At 39.1% G+C, this 24,515-nt stretch overlaps 1 long non-coding RNA gene across 1 annotated transcript; it reads right to left on the bottom strand.

Moving 5' to 3' along the window:
* Positions 1-8,298: 8,298 nt before the first annotated feature.
* Positions 8,299-22,250, bottom strand: LOC138925116 (uncharacterized). The gene is made up of 3 exons (XR_011440864.1): positions 22,173-22,250; positions 20,621-20,746; positions 8,299-13,292 (listed from the first exon to the last, which is right to left on the bottom strand). It is a non-coding gene; the product is annotated as an uncharacterized lncRNA (long non-coding RNA).
* Between the last annotated feature and the right edge of the window lie 2,265 nt (positions 22,251-24,515).

Here is a 24,515-nt window from a genome sequence, read left to right as displayed (position 1 = left end):
GACTAGGGATGAAGTTTGATAGTTAATAACTATTAAAAATCATATTTTTTCTGTTGCCGTGAGAAAAGGGGAAGGGACCGAGGGATAACTGGGGAACATAATTAGTTTGGGAACTGGATATATTTCAGTACTGATAGTCATTGGAATAATAGTCATGGATTTGAAATTCTCTATTCAATGATGTACTGAAATGTTTGAAAGTGTGGGCTCTAAAACCTGGATCTGAACCCTTCTCGGACATTCTCTGCCATCTCTGTATGACCTTGTGACCTGTATTTGCCTCAGCTGTAAATGCGCTACTACTAGTGCACTTGAGGAAGATTAAATGAGTTCATAGATACATAACTCTTAGATCAGAGCCTGCCACAGGGTATGCATCAACATGTGTTAGGTATTGTTATTGTGCTTATCATTAGTCTATGCTTTCCACTGTGAGATCTTGATACCAAACCTCTTAATCTCAAGTTTGTGTGCTCGATGTGCGGTAATGCCAAAACTCTAAGACATTGGTGCTTGGAGATGGAGAAAAGTTTATTCGAATTGGCCAAAATGAGAAGGTGAGAGCACATAGGTTCTCTCAAATCTGCCTCACGAGAGCAGAAAGCACAGGGGTTTATAGAGCTAAGGGGCTTGGCAGAGGGGGCTTTGGAGAAACAAAGGGGTCACTCCCTATAAGCCCCTGGGCAATCTGACTTCTGAGTGGCAGTGACTGCTTGGGGCCTGCAATCTGGTGATCGTAACCTCCTTGAAGGCATTCTCTTTCTTCTGCAAAACAAGCTTGCAAATCCTCGGGACCCCTGAGTCACCCCTCAAGTCAAACAAGAAAACAAATTGAACAAAGTCAAAAGGCAATTATGTTCTTATTGGCTATCTATAGTAACCCTCAGGTACCCGGCTTCAATCTCACATTGCAAAAGATATCAGTTGTTTAATTTTCAGATGAACTTTACTGTACTATAATAATATCTTTAGAGGCTATGGATGTTTCACTCCTATATCACCATCTACCACCAAAATTTAAGGGCTCCTTACAAAATTCACTGACAGCTATACTCATGTGGCTCAGGGAACCACAATGGGCTCCTACCCTCCACTTTATTTTTTTTTTAAGGATTTTATTTTTTTCCTTTTTTTCTCCCCAAAGTCCCCCAGTACATAGTTGTATATTCTTCAGTGTGGGTCGTTCTAGTTGTGGCATGTGGGATGCCGCCCCAGCGTGGTTCAATGAGCAGTACCATGTCCACGCCCAGGACTCGAACCAATGAAACACTGGGCCACCTGCAGCGGAGCGCGAACTTAACCTCTCGTCCACGGGGCCAGCCCCTCCTACCCTCTGCTTTAAATCCCTGGTCTCTGCCAGTGGCTTTAAACTTTTGGTTTCCTATTACCCTAGCTCCTGTGGACTAGTGTCTAGGTCACACGTGCTACAGTGCTTTCTCTTTAGGTTTGCCCCTGACATTTCTCTTAGTTTGTTCTTGCTCCTTGCTGTCCAGCTTGAGGGGCATTCTGGCCCATGCTAACTCAACATGGTCTAGTATCCTGCTCTCCTATTTCTCTGGACAGGGACATAGGACCATAAGTACTACAATAGGGCATCATTAACACTGTAGAATTTAATAAAACTGAGCTTTTATTACAATTTCTATGGGACTGAGTCAATATGTCTTACTTAGAAAAGATTGAACGTAACTTTAATTCTTATCCTTTTCTTCACATCAGTTTCATAAATATCTTCTTTGCATTCTCTACTTTTTAGTGCTACCATCCGTTAGTTAGAAAGCATTTCCCAACAAATTCTTCTTCCACATTTCTCCTCTGCTTCCTCAAAGCACTGTATGTTAAAAATGTCTTTAAATATACTTTAAGGCTGTAAAAGGCCACCATATTTCCTGGATCCTTCATCTTAAGTCTTGGCTAGATAGTGGGAATGCAAACTGGTGCAGCCACTATGGAAAACAGTATGGAGATTCCTCAGAAAATTAAGAATAGATTTACCATATGATTCAGCTATTCCACTGCTGGATATTTATCCAAAGAACTTGAAAACACAAATGCATAAAGATACATTCACCTCTATGTTCACTGCAACATTATTCACAACAGTCAAGACTTGGAAGCAACCTAGGTGCCTATCAAGGGAGAAATGGATAAAGAAGATGTGGTATATTTACACAATGGAATACTACTCAGCCATAAGAAATGATGACATCTGGCCATTTATGGCAACATGGATGGACCTTGAGGGTATTATGTTAAGGGAAATAAGTCAGAGGAAGAAAGACAAATACCGTATGATCTCACTCATAAGTCGAAGATAAAAACAGCGACAAATACATGGCAACAGAGACTGGCTTGGTGGTTACCAGAAGCAGGGCGGGAGGAGGGCAAAAGAGGTGATTAGGCATATGTGTGTGGTGATGGATTGTAATTAGTCTTTGGCTGGTGAACATGATGTAATCTACGCATATATTACGATGTCCACCTGAAATTTATATAATGTTATAAACCAGTGTTACCACAATATAAGTAAATAAGTAAATAAGTCTTGGCTGGAGAGTATCCTCCTCCCTCTATGCTTTTGAATATTTATGTGTTTTCCAACTCGGAATCTTTTATAAGATTACTTTCAAGGCTAAGTTTTAGCTAGATGTTTCACAGAAACAAGAATACATTAACTGAAATATTAGCATATGCTACATAGTCTACAGTCTTATTTTTATTAAGAAAGTCCTTGGTGAAACAAATAATTCTGCTTTGAAAAATAGTTATCGAGAAAGCATATTCCTTAAATAACTCTAGCTTCTCACAACCGTGTTTGCTAAGGGTATTGCATACTCTGTTCACAGAGGGTGATTTATCCAAACCAGGCAGCATCAGTTTATCAGTCCAAGTATTTCCAAATGAGGAAATACCTTTAATGAGCATATACATTAGAGCTACTGAAGGAAAACAGCTCCATTTCAAAATACGCCCTCCCTGTATGAGTATCTTATGAAATAGATACCGCGGTCCATGAACAGCAGTCCTGCTGCATGCTGACTTTTGCTTGTCAAGTCAGATATACTGAAATCAGGAAAAGCACAGGGAAGGAGCATAGTCGACCACTAAACAAAACTCTTTCCCTAGTTATTTTACTTGCCCTTTGAAAAAGCATTATCAAGTTGAACTCAAAAAGCACCGAAGTCCAGGCAGGATGAGCTACAGCACTGACATCACTGATATTTAATGGTGAAATTAACATTGCCAGTGGGGCTAGGGAAATGTAGCAAAACATTTCCACCAAAACTGAGTCAACTTTAGATGAAGGGTTAGAAAGAGGGTGCTATAAACTATTAGATCTGGGACTCCCTTCTGGCTATCCATAAAGCTTGCATGTTCTCCGGCTAAACATGAGTTCTCCCTACCTTAGCAAAGCCCAGGATCAACAACAAAATATCACTTTCCCTAGATGAGAGTGGCAAAAGATTCACAACTGAAAACAACTCGTATCAATCACCCATCAGTGACCATAGAGACAGGTAGAATGAGCAATGAAAGGGTTTTGGATTTGAGGGCTCGCTCTGTAAGACCTTTGTTGTCCATGAAATATATGTTATTTATACCACGGAGTAAGTTGCAGCCAGGATTGCCAGTGATGGAAGCAGGGTGGCATCTGTCTCAAGGCAGCACTGTGGACCCATCACAGATGACACTATGTTCAGAGTATACAAACGCCAATAGGATCTGCTAATGTCAAACTCCTGTAACCAGTTATTTGGGTATGAATTCATTCATTTTCAATAATACTTATGGAATGCCTTCTATCTGCCAAGTATTGAGCTAGCATGCTGAGGACACAAAAACACGTGAAACGTGATCTCTGACCTGGACAAGTTCACAATCTAGTAGATAAGACACACATGCAAACAAATGGTATCAGGTATCATAACGATATGTACAAGGGGCAATTGTGGGTCTAGAGGGGATATTAACTATGCTATGCTTAAGTTGTTGTGGAGTGTGGGTCAGAAAAGGCTTCACAGAAGAGGGAGCTCTTAAACTTGCTCTTAAAGTATTAAAAAAAAGTCCAGCAACTGGATGGGAAAACACTCCAAGCAGAAGGAAAAACAGCTGCAAAGGCACAGAAGCATAAATATGCATGCTGTGTTTGAGAAACTGCAATTAGTATGCTATAAGTGGAAAGGCAGCAAGTGAGATCACCACATAATAATGGTAAATAGGTAGGCCAGGGCTGGATCATAGAGGGCCAAATATGTAAAGCAAAGTTGTTTGAGTTTTAAGGAGGGGTGTAGCACTATCAGCCCTGGGCTTTAGAAAGATCGCGGGCAGCAAGTACGGATAGTTTAGGTTGGATCAGCACCGGAAGTAGGCAAATCGGGAGAATTCTGTAATAATTTTGAAAAGAATACAAATGAAGGATATGACAAATTTGAGATGTTTAGAAGGCAGAAACAGTAAGACTTAGAGACTAGTTGGATGTGGAGAGGGAAGGAGAAGAAAGAAGTGTGTGGCTCAGGTGGCTGTTTGGGTGGCATTAACTGGGACAGGGAGAATAAGAGTTATGAGCAAGTGAGTGTGAGTGTGTGTGTGTGTGTGAGAGAGAGAAAGAGAGTTTGGGGCAGAGAAGTATTGGAAATAATTGTTGCTTTGGACATGCTGAGTTTGAAAGGCTGCAGGATGGTGTGAGGACATGTTCAGTCGGCCACTGGGCAAGTAGGTCTGGAACATCGGACCATAGTCAAGGTTACAGTTGGGTACATTTGAAACACATCCATATAGAAATGTAGCAGGAGCCTTGGGCACAAAGGGGGAGTCTCTTTCCTGTCCTCCCACTGAAACATTGAATCCACTGTCCACCTCCTCTCTTCTTTTTTCTTCTCATCACTGTTTTCTACCTTTATTTCTTTACCAGAAATATATCCTGTTTGCTGGCTTTCTTCTTGCCCCTTCTCTATTCATTTCCAGCATCGAGTACAACTCTTTTTGACCCATTCTTATCTTTATCACTCTTCCTCTTTTCACTTTTTTTCTTACTTCTTTCCGGTAATTGTTCTTCTGTAATAAAAGCCTTCTCCTTTAACACTACTCTAAATATAGAATTATTGTAGGTTAGGAACCTGTATTTTTTTTAAATTTTAACATTTTATCATGTTAAATTCATACATAAATGTATACAGAGTATTCTAACAAACTCCCATATGCTTCAACAGGCAGCTGTATTTTAAAAAATAAAATAAAATCAGTGCATGGCTACTGCAATCATTTGTGAACTTCATTTTCCTCCTGCACCAGGGAATAACAACAACAAGAACAGCTCTTGTCTGATGTTCACAGTTTTTCACATAGCTACATGTTCACTCACATTTTTTCATCCTTAAACTCTTGCCCTGTGTTGTGTACCATTCAAGCACACTTTCCACTTATTTTATCCTTATAACTGCCTTGTGGGTAGTCAGGTGGTGTTACTTTATTCATCTGACATGAAAAAAAAAACCTTAGGACTCAGATTAAATGACTTCCCCAAAGTCACACACAGCCAGTCAAGTGTCTGAGCCAGGCAACTTTGATGTATTCCTTCAAACCTGCCTCAGTGCTTTAAATTCACTGGGCACTGTGTGAAAATTAGTTGATGATAATTATATTATCCTTCTATAGTGACATCCTTTACGTTGTTCTTATTCAAGTAATTCTTTGATTTAGCATTTCTTGAATCCTTAATAGAGCTGTGGGTAAATCTAACATACACAGCTATTTCAAAGCCAATTAGTTGCAGGTGAGAACAAATCTTCCTTGACAATGCCAGTGAAGTCAGCCTTTTAGATTTTGTTTCAAAATATTTCAGTGCCACTATTAATTTTGGTGATTGTCTGGAACCTGAAGGCTCTGAGACTCCCTTTCCAAGGTCCAGAGATGCCTAAATGAACGCAAAGGCCCAAGCTCCCTGCCTAGGGTAAGGAAAAAGCTGCTGAGACAAGATGACAGCTCTTCTTCTGCATGCAGTCTGGATCCTAGCTTTCTAGTCCCAACCTAAAAGAGCATGCCTGTTCTTCTCAAGGCCTGCATTATCCCTCATGGCCACTAGACCCATAAGTAGAGTCAGATCTCATCATGCATTGGGGGGACAAGTGCAAAGTATGACCAGAGAGGAAGTAACTTATACTCCAAAGGAATCGCAAGGTTATGTCAATTTATATTGGCAGAAATATGAGGAATATATATGTGAGTGGATTCTAAGAGTGTGAAACCAAGGAAGATGGAATTTAACATTGCATCAGGTTGAATTTACTGATATGAGTGCATTGCCAAAATATTCTGGATTTCATGTGCTAGCTCTAGCAGCTCAAAGTGCCTTGAGCAGTTTGCTCAGTGGGGTTGAAAAACCAGAACTTCCTAAGCATAATGTAAAGGAAGAAACTAAAAGTTAGGAATATAGGGATGTTGCAGTAAATTTATCTTGTGGAATATGAACACTTCCCAAGACCGCTATATCTTTCTGGAGAGACAAAAAAAATACTTCCTTTGTTAAGACATTGAGAAGTACATCATTGACAGGAATACCAATTCTTTGAAAAGCTCTGTGGGACTGTTGTGTACATGCCAAGATGAAGGTGAAATATGCCACTACTGAGATGTGCTGCCTGATTTTAGATGAGATAATGGGATCTTGGAGAGGCAAAGGCAAGTGGCAGTGGTTAGCCACCAGTAACAACATGGACATAATTTCCATAATGGGCAGCAGAAAACAGAGACAACGTGGTAGTCCGAATGTTTTGACCCTCGTGGGTCTGACAGTGGCTCATTGATTATAGCGTTCCTAGAAATGAAAAAGATGAGCAGCTTGCTTCGAAAATATTACCTGATCTGTATAACAGAATATCTCAGCCCAGAAACTGGACTTGAAGCTCCACAATGGAGAGTAAATGGATGAGTCAAGATCTTTCACCTAGTTTCCACAATGAAGCTAGTTCATGGACTTTGAGTCTCTTGATTGAAGAAAATACTTGGCCTCCTTGAGGAAGGGCCATGTAACATTGCACAAAGATGGTCTGAAAATCTTTCTCCAAGTCTCTCTGTAAGGTAACTGCAGGCCATTTTCTAAAGTGACCTCATACCAGAGAAAGGGAAATACCAGGATCCTACAGGGGCTTCTAGACACAGGCTCTGAATTAACAATGTTCCCTAGGGATCCAAAGCACCACCGTAGTCCACCAGTCGAAGTGGGGGCAAACAGTTGGTCAGTGAATGACACCTGGAGTTTTGCCTCAAGTTCCTCTTGCAGTGGGCCCAGTGGGTTCATGGATAACCTTGTGGTTGCATCCCAGTTCCTGAAAATGTAATTGAAATTGACTTGCCTAGCTCTTGACAGAATCCTCATATTGGCTTCCAGCATCCACACGCTTATGGATGGAGAGAAAGTGAGTAAAAGTTGGAATAGATCCTATTCAAGAAAATTTTATCACCAAAATATCAATAGTTTACAATTAGTACATTTTATAGCATTACCTAAGTCAATTATGCTTTAAAATATGAAACCTAGAAATTATATCCTGAAACCAGAGCCAAGGAAATAGATTTTCTCAGTTCTGTACACTGAAAAATGTGCCAGCATTTGATGACTACATTGTCATTGATAGCTTCGATGTAATCTCTGCTCTTCTTCCCCCAAGGATAGCTAATGTCTCTGATTTTTCTTCTTCTGTCTCTGGTAGACATTCTATATTTTATGTCAGTGTATTTGCTTGTAGCCATTAGAAGTAGGCTCACTGACTAAACCTTGACCATTTACTTTCTATGTCAAACTGTCTTATTTCCAATGAGACCGTAAGTCAAATTGATTGTCTCTCTTCACCTAAATAATAAGTAGATAATACATAATTGCTTACCCTCCCTCTCAGCAATTTTTAAAGTTGCCATGTAAGAATTTTGAAGATTCAGAATATTTCCAGTGTCACTATCTGAGAAGGATTCAATAGGTTTTCAATAAAATCTGTTCGTGCATGCAAATAGAAAGTAAAATTTGGCACATCGGAAACCATGTAGAACGAAACTTCTCGAGGAAAATGCACTGCTTTGAAATGCAATGGTAAGGTTCTTTAAAACATTCCATCTTTATCCCTTAGGAAGATAAAGCAAATTGAGAAAGAGCTAGACAAATTTTTGAAAACTTTTGAAAGCCTTATATTATGTAAAATATAGAATTTCAAAAAAATATGTGACAGAATTGTGAGAAATAGTATCTCCTATGCAGCATCATCTGGAAGGGAAGGCAGTAAATAAGAAGACAGCCATAGTAATAACTGCTCTTTCAAATTTTTAATAAGTAAAGAAATTATATTTGCACACGTATGTTATCATAATCCCTTTTGCATGTTCCAATCTAATAGCAACAGAATTTGATTGTTGGAGGATAGTCATGAGATAAAAGTGAAAATGAGCACCCCTATGTTCATTGCAGCATTATACACAATAGCCAAGACATGAAAGCAACCTAGGTGCCCATCAAGGGACGAATGGATAAAGAAGATGTGGTATTTATACACGATGGACTACTACTCAGCCATAAGAAATGACGAAATCTGGCCATTTGTGACAACATGGATGGACCTTGAGGGTATTATGCTGAGTGAAATAAGTCAGAGGGAGAAAGTCAAATACCATATGATCTCAATCATAAGTAGAAGATAAAAACAACGACAAAAAAAACCACATAGCATTGGAGATTGGACTGGTGATTACCATTGGGGAAGGTGGGAGCGGGGAGGGCAAAAGGGGTGATTAGGCTCACATATGAGGGGATGCACTATAATTAGTGTTCGGGTGGTGAACATGATGTAATGTACACAGAATTCAAAATATGATGTACATCTGAAAAAAATTTAAAAAGAAAAAAGAAAAAAGAAAAAAAGTGAAAATGAAAATGAATAATTAGAGTTTACCACACAGGCTATTCCCTATTTCATATATTATATATTTCTTAAAAATACGAAAAAATTCATTGTGAAAACATTTTTATAAAGAGAAAAGTTTCATTCTGAGAACTAAAAAGTGTTATAAAGTCACAAATTGTATGTTCTTCTTCAAAAACAACCTTTAACAATATATCCTCAATATTTCATGCATGATCTCTAGTTTGGTTGTTTTCCTTCACATATGAACTCAGTGTATCTGAAATTGAGACTGAGTTTAAAGAATGTGAGATTGTAGCTAAAAACCCAACACTAAGCCTTCAGCTAATAATTTTCAGCTTTGTCTGCATTATCTTAATTTTGTGAGACTAAGCATTTTAGCAATAATGTGAGTATCTAAACTTTAGTTATTTCCCATGTTTTTTAAAAAAACAAGGGCAAAATAAAATTCCCAAATGATTGTGGCCTTTGCTATTGCTAATAATTAATATTCAGTATATTATATTTTTTATGAGCACTTATGTTAGGACTGTTTAAAACACTTTGCATGCATTAATCTATTTAATACTGCAATACTATGAGATACTATAATTATCCCATTGAAACTGAAGCTTAGCAGAGTAAAGTAAATTGCATATGATTTCACAGCTAGTAAGCAAAGGAACCGCTTAGAAAGATGGCATGATTGCTGGTCACCTGTGTGTAATATTTTGCAAAATTGCTTGTCCAGATGACATATTGAAAAGTGTGAATTTAGTGTAGGAAAAGACGTTTAGGGGGGTTTATGTTGATTATACAAATGTGAAATGTATGAGAGTTGAGAACAGCAGATTTTCTTAAACAATTATAGTATATTACTTTACAAAGAGGTATTTATTCTCAGTCTGAATATTACCTTTGGTAGAATTTCACATAATAATTCAACTCTTAAATTTCAGAATCTATTTGTCTTACCTGCTTGTTCAGTACCTGAATCTTCTAGGCAAGCGAAGTGTACATGGAGATTATTAGGTTAATTTAGTGAATAAAAGTCTGGTACAAGGAATAGAGATTTTGTCCCAAATTTTCCAAATCTACTGCCTAACCCAAAATATATTATGTTATACTATATATAACATATATAATAATGTATATGAGACATCTAAGTCATGAAGTCATGACTTAACTTGGACAATTTGGCTTAAAAGTCTGGGCCTATATTGTCTTTGTTATGTGTGATATTTATAACAATTAAAATTCTCTATGTGCTCAATAATATATCTCTGAAATAAATATTAATTTTTCTGATATTTTTATGTGTCAAATTTTTTTAAAAATCAGTTTTATTTCAACTCTAGATAAATTATTTTAAAAATAAACCAGGAAAGTGTACAAACCAAATTTACATACAGTATCTATTTAATGGTAGAAACTTGAATTACTTTACTTAAAAATGCTTATTGAAAGTCAGACAAAGACAAATACTGTATGATTTCACTCATAGGTTTAAGATACACAAGCAAACACATAGATAAGGAGAATGGATTAGAGGAAAGGGGGGTTGGGGAGAAGGGGAAAGGAGTCAAGGGGCACATGTGTACAGTGACTGGTAAAAACCAGACTCTTGGTGGTGAACACGATGCAATTTATACAGAAACTGAAATATAATAATGTACTCCTGAAATGGATGCAATGTTAAAAGTCAGTATGACCTCAATAAAATAAAAAAATAGAAATAAATGCTTATTGATTTATGCATGAATTGCCAAGTATTTTCACCTTTAAAACACTCTGATGTATATATGTACTGTATAATGTGAATGTTTGCTAGTATTTTTGATTAAACATGCTTTTCCAACCAACTACCCATACTCAAATCTGGGGTATTTGTTATACTGTCTGTAACCCAATCCCCGACTGCAAGAAGAGATATGGGTTCACATATCTCTTCTTGGCCTTTTAAAATGGATATAATGTACATATACGCTTGAGTGATGTTCAAACTCCATTAAGCCTGTTGGACGTAACACAGCCCTTTGGTAACATACATTTTGTAATGAACATTCTCATAGATAATATAAGTTGTCTATAACCATAATTACCAAATATATACATATGTATTAAATAAAAAGAAAACAATGTATAGGAAGCTGATAGGTATTTTGAGATATAAGTTCCCAGGCACAGGTACATTGCAATAATGCGACTCCCCAGGAGGACGTAATGAAGAAGTCAGGTTCTTGCACTTGTACACAGAATCACCACGAATGGGATGGCAGCAGTAATGCATACTGATGAACTGGAGTGCACTGCTTAAAGTTATCTACTGCAAGCAGCAGGCGTTCTCACTGATGGCATGATTTATCAAAGTGGAAATCACATCTTTGCAAAATTAAAAATAAGACAGTATGCAATTTATCTTCAATGTACATTACAATGGCATTTCTGGAAAATTCGGTTTATAATAAAGCTCTGAAAAGAAAAAAAATCAAACTTTGTCTTGTCATGTAAAATCGAGTTACAGTCTAGGCTCAAATAATTATCAAGGGGGTTCACACCTGTATGAATGACCAGTAGAATATTTAGTGGTGGTGCAGTGGGGTGTGTAGGAAGACTCTGTTCTATAAAACCGCCCTGGACTTGGCAGGATAGCTAACATCTCAGTCCCACCCATCAAACACCAGTAAGGTCCCCCAATCATTGCAACAACCCAAAATGCCCCCACACATTTCTAAAACATTCCCTAGGTGGTCATAGTGATGCTATTGAGAACCATTGGCTAAATCCCCTTGGTTATCCATGTATGTGACCCAAATTCATTGAAAAACTGCCTAGACCATGTCTTTGATTGAGCTGTAAAGTTTTAACAATGAATGTAATCAAGAGTTAGGAAATAACCTTCCATGTATATTTTATAGTTCATGATAATTTGCTGTCTCAAAAATAGGGCATAAAAGCAAAATTAAATTTACGGGTTTAAGTGTCCTTATTAACTCCTTTACAAGTGAACCAAAGGTAAAGCATAATTAAAAATAGCTTCCTGTGGGGCAATTTCTTTTATATCTGAATCTCACTTTGAAATACATTTAGTATCCTGTTTATCACCTGAAGCTCCTATTCCAATCTATTGCTTGAAATGTTCAATTGCATTTCATGGCACTTTTAAGCTTAATTAAATTTTTGCAACAGAGCAGGTCTGCCCTTTAAGACAAGGTATTTCTTTCAATCAATCTGGTTTTTATACAAAAAAAAAAAGGAGCTTGCAAGGCTTATTTTCTCATTTTTGGAAAGCAAATACTATTTGCCTATAAATAGATAAACATTGGCTGTTTTTGAGGGAAAAAATAAAGTAGTTTCTGGCAATGTGAATGCATTTGATCTTGAAAGAAAAGGAGTAAAACGTTTAATCCTTTGAGATATCGTCTAATCCTAGAACCCTATATTTCATCAAGCTCTAGATGATGAAAAAATATAACTCATATTCGAATCCAAATTACCTGACATTATTTAGCTTTAGGGTTCTACTATTTAGATTATCTCACCAAGACCAGAGAATCTAATGTATCTAGGAATAAACCTGAGCTTGATAAAGTGATGCTTGTCTCTATATCTAATTTCATCTGCCATAAGAAGCCAATTTCTTTTCCTATTTTTAGTTGCTTCTGTATTTTTTGCGGCAACTGACAACTATCAGTCTGTTATATCTTCCTGGCAACTGTCAACTTCCAACCTGCAGCGTAAGAGGAAACACCATAGACAGCAGAGCACTCCCTGCTCCAGTCACCCTCGACTCTTCCCATTTCCCGTATCCTAATCCCGAAACGTGCCAGGGCAGACCTTGCCCCAATCCTCAAAACAATCCATCAAGAAAGCCTGTCCCCACTGGTGCCAGGTGTCCTGTTGTACAAGAAGTTCAGAAACAAGAAATCATTCTTAACACCTCTGTTCCCCTTACCCTATGCTTTTGATATTCAGTTCACAGAGTCCAGGAAATTTTACCTGCTCAAAAACTAAGATCATCCCGAGCTACCCACCTTTTGCAAATGCAGCTTTTTCTAAACTACCATCACTTCTTGCTTGACATATTACGATAGCCACCAAATTGGTCCATTTGTATCTGCTCTGCTCCCCCATCCCCTCACCACAAGATTTTCAAAATGAATGTCTAATAATATGATCCCACTGCTTAAAATGCTTCAATATCTTACAATTGCCCAAAAAAAAAAGTCTTTCACATGCACTAATAAGTCCTGTATCAGTGGCCTTGATCTCCCTTTCCTGCCTCACTCCATTCAGTCCTTGCTGCCTTTGATTGCGTCACAGTGTCTCCTTTCAGTTCCTCACTCCAGACATGCCTCCTCCAGGGCCTTGACACGTCGTTTCTTCTGCGTGGATTCTCTTCCTTATCTGGGGAGAGAGTATAATGAGAACAGAGAGAACTAGAGCATGGGAACAGTCGTCTGGGTTCGTGTGCCAGATGTACCATTTACTAGCTGTATGACCTTAAACCCTCGGGGAGCCATAGTTTTGGTATCTGTAGTATGGAGATAAATAAAAGAGTCTATATGATATAGTTATTCTGGAATTGAAGAGATTTGATACATGTAAAGCATTTAGGAAACATGTGGCACCTAGCCCTCAGTATTGTCAGATGTCATCCCTCCTCTCTTCGCCTAATTAACGCCTACTAATCCTTCAGATCAGATCTCAGCTTCACTGTGGCTTCCTAATGGAAGAATGCCCTGACCTTTCTGACCTAACCAGGGCAAACTCCATGTAGAGTTCCCTAGCACTCTCTCCTTCACAGGGCTTGTTACAGTTGCAGTTTCAAGTTTATTTGGGTTAATATCTGATTAATGTCTAACCCTCCACTAGCTATATAAACTCCTCAATGGTAGGAAATATTTTTGGTTTTGTCCAAAATTGTATCCCCATTATTAACACAGTGCCCAGAACCTAGAAGCACTCAATGACTATTTGCTAAATAAATGAATGTTCTACCTTCTTCCTTCCTTACCTTTCCTCTCCTATCACTTGTTTTCAATTTATCAAACTCTTTTGATTCCCATCGTATTTAGTGGTCTTCCCCAAATCTCCAAGTTGGGATTAATCTCTCCATTCTCTGCTCTGTTATTGCTCTATTTCTCTTTTAGAATAATAATCAGTGTCTACCTTACATCAAGCTACATTTGGTCTTTCTTCAGTTGTCATTAGAGTAGGGTTTCTAAAACTTAAACCTGATATATTCAAATCTGATATAGTCAAAGCTTTCTGATGACTTCTCAGAGAGTAAAGTCAATCTCCTTAGCCTGATACACATAAAGTTCACAACCTGATCCCAGCCAATTTTTTTCTGGCTTCATATTATGTTATACTACCCCTAACTCTCATGTCGGATCTAGACAGCAGTTCTTTACGTGGAACAGAGGGTACCTGCTACCTTTATGGAGAAGCATCACCATCACACCTCACAGTCAGGAAAAACAAGCAAATAGTAACCCCGTAAAATAAACAACAACAGGAAAAACATTTACAAAGGGTTCCTTTGTCTAGTTCTAGATTCCAAAATAAGTGAAACCTTGAGCCTTTCCCATAAGATGCTGACTCACTAATGAAAACAATATTCTTTCTTACTTTTGCAATACTGAAGTCTGAAAATTGTGTGTGTGTGTTTGTGTGCACACCACAATGTTTGTGGATATGGAAGTCATGTGAGAAAAATTGCTGTTTTCCACCATGAACAGTGTGGTAGAATACACTAGTGTTTTTAGTTCTTCAACTCTCCCTCTATCCTTGCTTTTTGACATGTGGCTTTGCAGTTCCATCCACTGAGGGTGAGTAGACTTCCCCACACTATTGATGTTGGGAATGGCCACATAGTTTGTTTTGAGCAATGGGTTGAAAGTGACAGTTTGCTAGTTTAGACAGTCCTTGAGAGACGTCACCTTTATTCACTTACCCATGAGCTTCTGTCATCACTTGAGAACAACATACCCCAGCTAGCCCACTAGAGCAAGGAGGGTAGGATGGGAGACACTTGGAACAGACTTAAGTCCGTACCGAAGCTTGGAGCCACCAGCCAAATCCAAACTAGAACTGACCAGACCCAGATGACCAATTCATATGCTTGTTAAGCCATAGGTTTTGGAGTAGTTTGTTACACAGCATATGGACAAGAGCTGACTGATAAACATGGTCACTTTGGTAATCTTGTAAGCAATTTTTTTCTTTAAATATTTGCTGTATTTTTAAGCTTGTGAGCTGGTCCTTCTAAATCCTGGTCTTCTTGCAATCTTAGCAAGTAAACTTTTTTCCTTTTCTAAATGCTTTGTCCCTGAGTCATCCTTGACAAGAGCAATCTGTACAGCTGCAGTCAAAATCAGTTTTTAAGCACTGGGGGGTGTGGTTTATTCCTGAGCAGAGTTTGTCTATCTGACATTCTCCCTTGGAATGAGTTCTCTCCCAGGAGTGCCTGAATTCCTTGTCTAAATAGACTTCTGGCAAGCTGCTGCCCTTGCATTTAAATTTAAATTCTTCTTTCATCATGTCTAACCCCCTGATCCAGATAACATTTGTTATCTAGTTTCTGGTTCTTATTTAAAAGTAATTTTATGTGGCAAGTTTATTTTCCCAAAATGTCTGCAACAATATTTCTAGTTCTACATACTCTTCTAGAATCTTCTCGCCCTCCCATCAAAAGGTAGAATTGCTTTCCCAGTCTCTTGAACCTGGGCAGAACTTTGTGCCTGCCTCCACAAATAGCGTGGAGCAGAATGTCTGACCTCCATAAGAGGTAATATACTTTCTGCCTGGGTCTCTCTCGCTTGGAATCCAGCCACCATGTTATGAGGAAGCTCAGGCTCCATGTTGGTGTTCCAGCCAACAGTCTCAGCTAAGGGACCAGCTGACAGCCAGCATCAGCCATCATACATGTGAATGAATGAGTTTTTAGATGATTCTAGCCCCCGGCATCTGCTTTCATTAAGTCTTTGACTGGCAGAGCTGATACTGACGTTATACTTCACAGTGGGCAGAAGGCATCAGTGTCTGGCTGCAGCCATGGACTTCTGTGAAGGGGTAGCATTGGGCTCCGGGAAATGCAGGGGAGAGGGAAAGCAGCACTGGAGAGCCTGCCTCTCGCCCCTGCTTTCCCTGCACTCTGAAGCCCTCCGTCTTCAGAAGCTCCCTCTGCTTGTACCAGCTCAGTACAAACTTTAGCCTCCCTAAGGGTTTCTCCTGTTTATTTTGTTTTCGTAATTCCTGAACTCTCCATTTCTCTCTTGCTTCTATAGAGTCCTCAGGGTTGATTCTAACGCAAAGAGGTAGCAGCCTATGCTAGTTCATATCTTGGTAACAGATATGTAAAAAGTACAGATAAGAGAAACATTTACTTATCCACCAGAAATTTTACACTTTAGATGCCTATTCATAGTTGATCAATTTTCCAAATATTGCCTTGACAAGATAAACCTAGTAAGTGTGTGTACAGATAGATTCAGAGGTTTATCTTTGTGGGTGCCAATTTAAGCAGGGTCCCCGGTTTGGATAACATTAGTGCTTCAGATGCCTACTGTCTGCTGGTCACTGTTGGAACTTAGCATACTAACCAGATGGATGGTTGGTTCTGCCTAGGTTCACATTTCTCAACTCCAGCTATATTTAAATAGAACTCTTTCGCTGGAGATATAAAGAGAGAAACCAAACCACACCTTACATAAACTACTTACAAATTTGTTAAACACCTAAACATTTCAAATAATTTCATACTTCATACAGAATAAGCTCTAGAGTTCTCTCATCATGACACTGGCTCAGCTTCCCAGTACTGTTGTAGTGTGTCATCTGTATGTCTAGATCTACGGTCTTCACAACCTTGTGGAAGAGAACTGTCAGTCCTGTTCTTCAACAAAATATCCTGTTTTATAATGCAAAATCTGTCTTGTCTGAATTAGATAAAGAATTTCTACAGATCTTCTCTGTTAAGCTGCGGTCCCTTCATCTCTCTCTGGCTGTGTCAACGGTGGTGGCTATATCGCCATCTAGCCTCACAGCCCAAAGATGACAACTATGATTTCACCATGGGATTGCTGGTCCCCTTGGATTCTTTGCGTATTTTAAGGAACTTTTATTTGCTCCTATACTTTGGGGAGAAGAAAAAGTAAATTTCTGATTGGTAGTCATGGTTGGCACATGGTAGAAAGTTGGAAATGTTTATTAAAATAATTTATTAATGTTCTAGGGTAAGAGGATTAAAAGTTAAAAAAAAAATTAAAGTCTAAGGAGGCTAGCCGATTCAGATTCATTCATCCCCACAGATGGGAGAAAGCTTTGTGACCATCTGCTCCTGCTCCCTTATTTTGCAGATAAGGAGAGTGAGGCAAGGGATGTGGCTGAAGTCATGCAGTCCCCAAGGGTCAGAGCATGGTGTGATCTGGCATGGAGTGTCTCTGCACAGGGCAGCAGCCTGGTGTGCCCACCTCAGGGTGGTCAGCATCTCTGTTTGCTCCATTATCAATATGGGATCCCAGCCTCAGGGTGACCTGTCTGGCTGCAAACACTGAGGCTTTGCGAGATGTCTGCTGGAGCACAGAAATACATCTTGGGCTCCATGAGAGACCTTAAAATAGCTCCCATGTGGCAGCACTGCTTGGCCTTGGAAAGACAGTCACTGAGCCAACAACCCAGAGGAAGTTTTCAGTTCAAGGTTGAAGAAGCTTGCAGCCCAAAGTCAAGGGGCTGGAGCCTCAGAAATGTTCCAATTATCCAGAGAGGTGTTCATCCCTGCGGGTATGGAGGAATGTTTAAGTGGGAAGTGTTGTCAAAGTTAAAACAAAGAATTCTCTTTTATTTCAAGTTCCCGTTCCTGATTCATTCTGGGTGGTGAGTAATGTACCTTTAGGTGGGAGGGTGATTGACACGCAATTGTGGATGCCTGGTGATGGTTTCCGCTTGCACCTGCCTATCAGTGTACAAACAGTGTTGGGTGGCAATGCTGAAAAGAATAAAGGGGAAAAAAATAAGGGAAGTATTTTAAGCCACTTGAATCCCAAGGTGACCAAAGTACTCATTAATATCTCCAGATACTGGGCACTGAATAACTAGTTTTCAAAATAAATACAGTAATTCACCGGCTATTATTTACAACAAGGGCCAAGCTTGAGAATTGGCAGGGCATGTGGCTGGATAAACTGCTTTTATTTTGCCCCTAACACAATGCCATATGCAGGCAGGCATTGAATACATTCTTTTGATCATCCCAGAGATGGCTTTTACTTGTTGTGAAAGTTAAAGTAACATCAGCCAGAAATAAGAAAGCTAAAATCCTCATACGAAGATCTGCAGAATCATTGTAAGAACTAATCTTCATATTCTTTAAAAAAAAAAAAAATCCAAGAACTGTTCATAATCAGATGAAATGTACCAGGACATTTTACCACATTTCAACAGAGTATACTTTTTCAAAAAAGAAGTGTAAGTGGATAATAAACATATGTAAAAATGTTCCATCTAAGTAATAACCCAAAATGCAAATTAAAAGAATAATAACCAAATTAGCACAGATTAAAAAAGAAGATAATGTCCAATGCTGATAGGGGTACAGTGAAGTGGGCAATTCTCTTCTGCTGATAGAAGTGTAAATTAATTTTCCCTTTCTGGGAAAAAAATAGCAATATGTATCAAGAGCCTGAAATTGCTTATAGACTTTTAGCCAGTGAGTCTATTTATAGTTATCTTGCCTGAAGAAATAATTTTAAACACAGACAAAGCTTTGTGCAAAACGTTGTTCACGCCAGCATATTTTTAATGCTTAAAAGTCAAAACCAACTTAAATTTGTATGTATGGTAGAATTTAAACAATGGTAAATAAAATATATAAAATGCCTACCTACATTATACACATAAGACAAATTTTAAATACTAGAAAGAAGATTTTTTAAAATCTGGATGATGAGATTCTCCAAATTATATAATGTATGTGATGAAGTAAAATCCTGAAAATGGATGATTTTTTTTAAGCAAATAAAAGATACTCACTAAAAGCACCTTGTGAGTGTGTTTTTATTTATCAGCGCTTTATCCCACTAAGATGACCTCTGACTTCAGTTACAGTGGGATCAAATGTGTCACAGTCTCTCATTACAAAGCAGTTCCATTGATTCCTGGACCCTGATAAAGGGTCTAGCCAGCCAGATGGAAATTTGATTCTGAAGCCAGAATTTGTTATAAGTACCTGCCTCTCCATCTCTCTGATAAACTGAGCCAGACACCAAAAAGTTGAAAGTCCTGCACAGCCACTTCTCTTCGTCAGCCTCATTTGGGCTTTTTCCCTATTTCGTTGCAGGCCTCACCAGTCATTGGCTTCATTGGCTGCCCTGAAAATATTACTTTCAGCCCTCTGAATCTTACACCCTACTGGAAACATACATCTTGCCATGCTAAATGGTCTTATCCTATTGTCCTGCTACTCTATTTTGTTCCTATTGGTTAGAATTACACTCCTTCTGATAGAGAGCCCATAGCATGAATAGAGATTTCTCATTTCTAGTATACTTAAGCATACACTCTGGAACATGGGAAATCCATTTCTTAGTAACAGTTTAATAATTTGTGTATATCTTTGAAAAATACAATTGGTAGCAGCTGACCCAGTGGCATAATGGTTAGGTTTGCATTCTTCACTTCAGCGGCGCAGGCTTCATGGGTTCAGATCCTGGGTGCCGACCTACACACCGCTCATCAAGCCATGCTGAGGTGGCATCCCACATAGCACAACCAGAAGGACCCACAACTAAAAATGTACAACTGTGTACCAGGGGGCTTTAGGGAGAAATAGGAAAAATAAAAACTTAAAAATATAGCCATGCTGTGGCAGTGACCCACATACAAAGTAGAGGAAGATTGGCACAGATGTTAGCTCAGGGCCAATATTCCTCATTAAAAAAACCATAGAAACAACTGACAATGCCAGATGGCATACGTAGGGATGTTACACTCGCCCACTTCTCCAAAGAATTCTATGGAAATAGTGAGGGAAGTTTCCCTTCCTTCCCCAGTCTCACTGATCACATTTGGTAAGACTTCCACGTGGCCCTGAGTATCAGCACAGCTGGTAGTAAAGACACTGAAAAATGGCCGGTGAAAGCCTGACTCTAAAACAGTGGGATCCATGACTCTTCCTGAATACCTTTGTATAATGACTCCTAACATGAAATACAATTAAAAGCTAGTCATGTGATGTCAGCCTTTTATTATTTGTGATTGATTCATTTTAGGCAGGTGTTTTGAACTGTATTGTAGCCAATTTCATGCAATCAGCCAAGACATAAAGGCGTGCTGTCACAGTGGAAAACGAAATGTGCTCACTGTAAGGTGGAACTTAGGCAGTGTAGCCATGGTAGCAAAGTGACCTGATTAAAGAAGAAACTGGTTATGTGACTTCATTTTTTTAGCACAACCATTCAAAACAAATTTCCCCAAAGCACCAATATGTTTTAAAACCATAGAAAGCTTAGAGCACTTGACAAAAATATATAGCATTGTGCAACAAAATAATCTCTTTTCCATAGACAAGACTATATTGTCTATCATTATTTTTGAAGGTTTGGAAGGAAATTCAGCAATATCTTGAGAGTTAAGTACCCTCTCTCCTACCTCCTTCAGTGTCATTTGTCGCAAAGTAGATACTGGCTTCAAGATTATTGAAGGTTTTTCAGGATGATATGTTCTTTACTCACCTTCCTGATCACCAACTTATAGCTCTCCTTTATTAATTTCCTGAATGTTTTGAAGTTATGGGTTTTTCTTTGCAGACCCTATTCATATTCAAACAAGGAGATGTTTTTCTGAGGGACACAGGGAAGCTGCAAAGAAGAAAATGTTTCCATTATTGACTCAGGCTACAATCTGAAAAAAAGTGAAATGGGAGGAACAAAAGACTAACTGAAGCAGGAGGGAAACCAGAGTGAAAACGTCCCCAGGATGTTGGAAAGATGAAATAGTCATAAGAGCAGCAGACCTTTGAATAAACACTGGGGATCTGAAGGAAAGTTAATTAGAATGAAAATGAAAACTGTTATAAGAAAACGGGAGGGAGAGGAGTAGAATTGAAAAGGGCATGCAAATAAAAACGAAGGATGTTCAAGTGAAAACATGGATTGGATGAAATGAAGCAAACAACCGAGGAGGGCCAGGGCTCCCCCTTACCTGTGTGCATCACTTGGTAAAATTTGTTTCCTTGCTTTAATTGGCAGCATTCCCCAGGACAGGAGAGCAAACCCACCCCAGAAGAGAACAAGAGAGCATTGAGCAGCTCTCTCTTCCACCTCTTTCGTGCTCTATAAAGTAGCCATTCTCTGTGGGCAATTTTGGAAGACTGGGGAAGCCATATCTTTGTCTAGTCCCTAGATTACCTCTTGCCTTAAGAAACCATCTCTGAAAATCTTTTTTTTTTTTTTTTTTGCCGTTAAATAAACTTTAGGCCTGTAGCTATATCTGTAGGCATCTTTCTGAAAATCACATCACTGACTCAGTGAGACAACTACACAGGAGGCAATCACGTCTAGACACACAGAAAAGAGGGAGTGTATGTGAATCATTGCCGGTGGCTTCGATTTTCCCTAAAGCAAAGTATGCGCAATTTGGAAATGTCTATTGGCAATGTTCATTAAACAAACCTGTAAGCATCTACCATGGGCACAGCCTATACCAGGAACATAGAGGATGCAAAAATAAATGGCTCTGTTTTCAAGTAATTTACAATGTAGTGGGGAAGATGAAATAAATAAAAAGTAGAGAATAATAAGTACTATGAAAAAGGAAAACCTGAAATGCCCTAGAAGTTCAGGAAAAGGAGAGATTAATTCCTACTAGAGTGTTAGAAAAGCTTCTTGAACTAGATATTGTTTGAGTTGCGAGGAGTGGTTTTAACAGAACAGAAGGAAATAAAGTGTTTGAAAGGAAAGGCATTTTGAGCAAAGGAAAACATGAGTAAAGATACAGATTGAGAAATTGTAGGATGCGTAGAGAAAGAACATGTAATCCAGTGTGACAGAAGCACAGGGGAGATGAAGGAAGATTGCTGACTTCTTCCTCTTTGAACAAGGCTGTGTGGATAATGGTCAAAAGCAAAGCTTCTAGAGCCAGACTGTTTGGATTCCAATCTGTTCTCAGACACATCCTTGCTGTGTGGCCTGGGGCAAGTGAATGAACTTTCTTTGCCTCTATTTCCTCTCTGTAAAATGGGGATTATATGGACACATATTTATAGAGTTGTCGTGGGAAACAGACCTTAGAAGTGTCTGCAGCACATGAGGAGCACCCAGTGAATATTAGTTATTATCACTCTTATCTGGAGAGTCTTCCAACCTGGAAGGCAAAAAGAGAAAATGTTTAATCTTTTCTCCTAGCGCATCAAACTAGTTTCTTTAACTTATAGACAGAAAGCCATTGGGAGTCGGGGAGCAGCAGTTAAAGAAAGATTAACCATTAAATAACCTGATACTTTCACATCCCTGCTCTTAAAATGTATGTAAGGTAAAACAGCTCTTCTGATAATTCTGCTCAACTATAAGCATCTAAGCTCATTGTATTTGCTCGGTCTGTCAGTGAGACAAGGCAAGTCAAAGAATGGCTAGTTCCACAGAAAGGTGTTTCAAGTTGGGCATTCTTTTTCTGTGTGTATCTATTTGCTTTTGCATCTTTGAAAGTCCCAAATGTGCCCCAACTCAAAGATTCACCTATAGAGGGGAGGGAAAAGTCTTCCTCAACCCTCTTAGGATCCCTGGCGGGGTCTGAAAATTGAACTGACAAAGACAGATTAACAGGAGAAAAGAATTCACATTTATTGAACAGGTTTCACAAGACATGGGAGCCTTCAGAAGGAAATGAAGACTTGAAGAAACAGTTAAACCTGAGTATTTTTATGCTGAGTTTGATGAACAGTGGAGAGTTGTGTAGAAATCTGACAGGTCTGCGAGTATGAGGTGAGTGTAGTAAATTGGGGGCCACTTAGCAAGGCCTGTTGGTTCCGATTCTTCTCAGTGTCCCTGTCTTCAGATGCGGATGCTCCTTCCTTCCAGTATAGGGAGGCACCTCTCACATTAGGGTTTTATGACCAGTTTCAGAGGAGAATGGTGGGAGAGGTCAAAGTGACTTTCTTGATTCTGCCATTTTCTCAACTCCTTCAGCTTATAATATTCAGTGTGCCAAGGTGCCATCTTTCAGGGTAGCACAGCCTGCATCCCATCACACCCCACTTCTGAGCTTGGCACAGTTCTACCGTGTGACCCTATTTCCACCAAGACATCCGAACCAGCCCTGGTTTCTACCTCCATCGATGCGTAATCTCAGAGTGAAAACAACAAGGAGATTGGAGTAAATTTATTTTCCTTCGTCTCTCAGCATATTGGTATTCTCTTTTTCTCATCTATTACCTAAGTAAAAGAACTGTAGACTGCAGTTAAATGAAAAAATGGAGTGGAGTCTCAATTTGAAAATAAATAAATTGGAATCTTATGGCGTTTTTAGTATCAATTCTTTATGGAATATGACAGGAGTTAGGCAACTAGTAATATCTATGGCCATATCCTAAGAGCCGTGGAATATGTACTTAGCAAGACACTAAAATGACCTTTGGCTCCGAAGACACCTCCCCCACCCCAAGTTTTCTGTGCCTTTCTCCTTCCCCACAGTGAACGACCCACTGTGCTATCAGCTGTGGCTCCTACTACGGAAAAAGGGCTTATAGAATGTGAAAACGCCCATCAGAGAAAGGAAAGGAAGAGTGAGTGAACTTTTCTTTGAGAAGGAATCGCTATCACTAATTAAGACAGTGACGTAGACTTAGAAAAGTAAAGGTTTATTTTCAGAGCAAATTAATGAGCTCTTTTTCACGCACAGCGATATTTTCAATAGCTGCCTCTCCACCTCTCCTCTCCTCTCCTCTCTCTCTCTCTCTGTCCTGAGATACGAGAACTACTTTTATGTTTTATGTTTGCCTCCGTTTCTCATTTCTTTATAAATTCCGAGAGCGATAAGGACACAAGTCCTTCATTTTTCTCACTGTCTGAGAAGACCGAGAGGCACACGGGAATGGGGGAAGCCTAGTTAGTATTCTTCAGAATAGGATTCTATGTACCTTTACCAATTCTAATTGTATCGTCTGCCTGGAAATTCTATGTCAGAACACACCAACGTAAACAGAAGCCTAGAAATACCGTATTGTTGTTTTTCCTCCTTTACAGCTTCCTTTCTCTCAGGTGAAAGCTTAGTTTGTTTATTGAATTGTAGAACAGAGAATTTGGTCAATTGTGAGCTTGAAAATGTCGACCACACTCCTCTGAATAACATCCTAGTAATTCATTAAATTGAATTCCGAGTTACTTCTTTTTTTTTTTTTTTTTAAAAAGATTTTATTTTTTCCTTTTTCTCCCCAAAGCCCCCCGGTACATAGTTGTGTATTCTTCGTTGTGGGTTCCTCTAGTTGTGGCATGTGGGACGCTGCCTCAGCGTGGTCTGACGAGCAGTGCCATGTCCGCGCCCAGGAGTTGAACCGACGAAACACTGGGCCGCCTGCAGCGAAGCGCGTGAACTTAACCACTCGGCCACGGGGCCAGCCCCCCGAGTTACTTC

This window comes from Equus caballus, chromosome 1 (genome assembly GCF_041296265.1).
Source record: "Equus caballus isolate H_3958 breed thoroughbred chromosome 1, TB-T2T, whole genome shotgun sequence".
In the NCBI taxonomy this organism is placed as follows: domain Eukaryota; kingdom Metazoa; phylum Chordata; class Mammalia; order Perissodactyla; family Equidae; genus Equus; species Equus caballus.
Note: the sequence above shows the minus strand (reverse complement) of the source record. Positions and strands in the feature narration are given on the sequence as shown.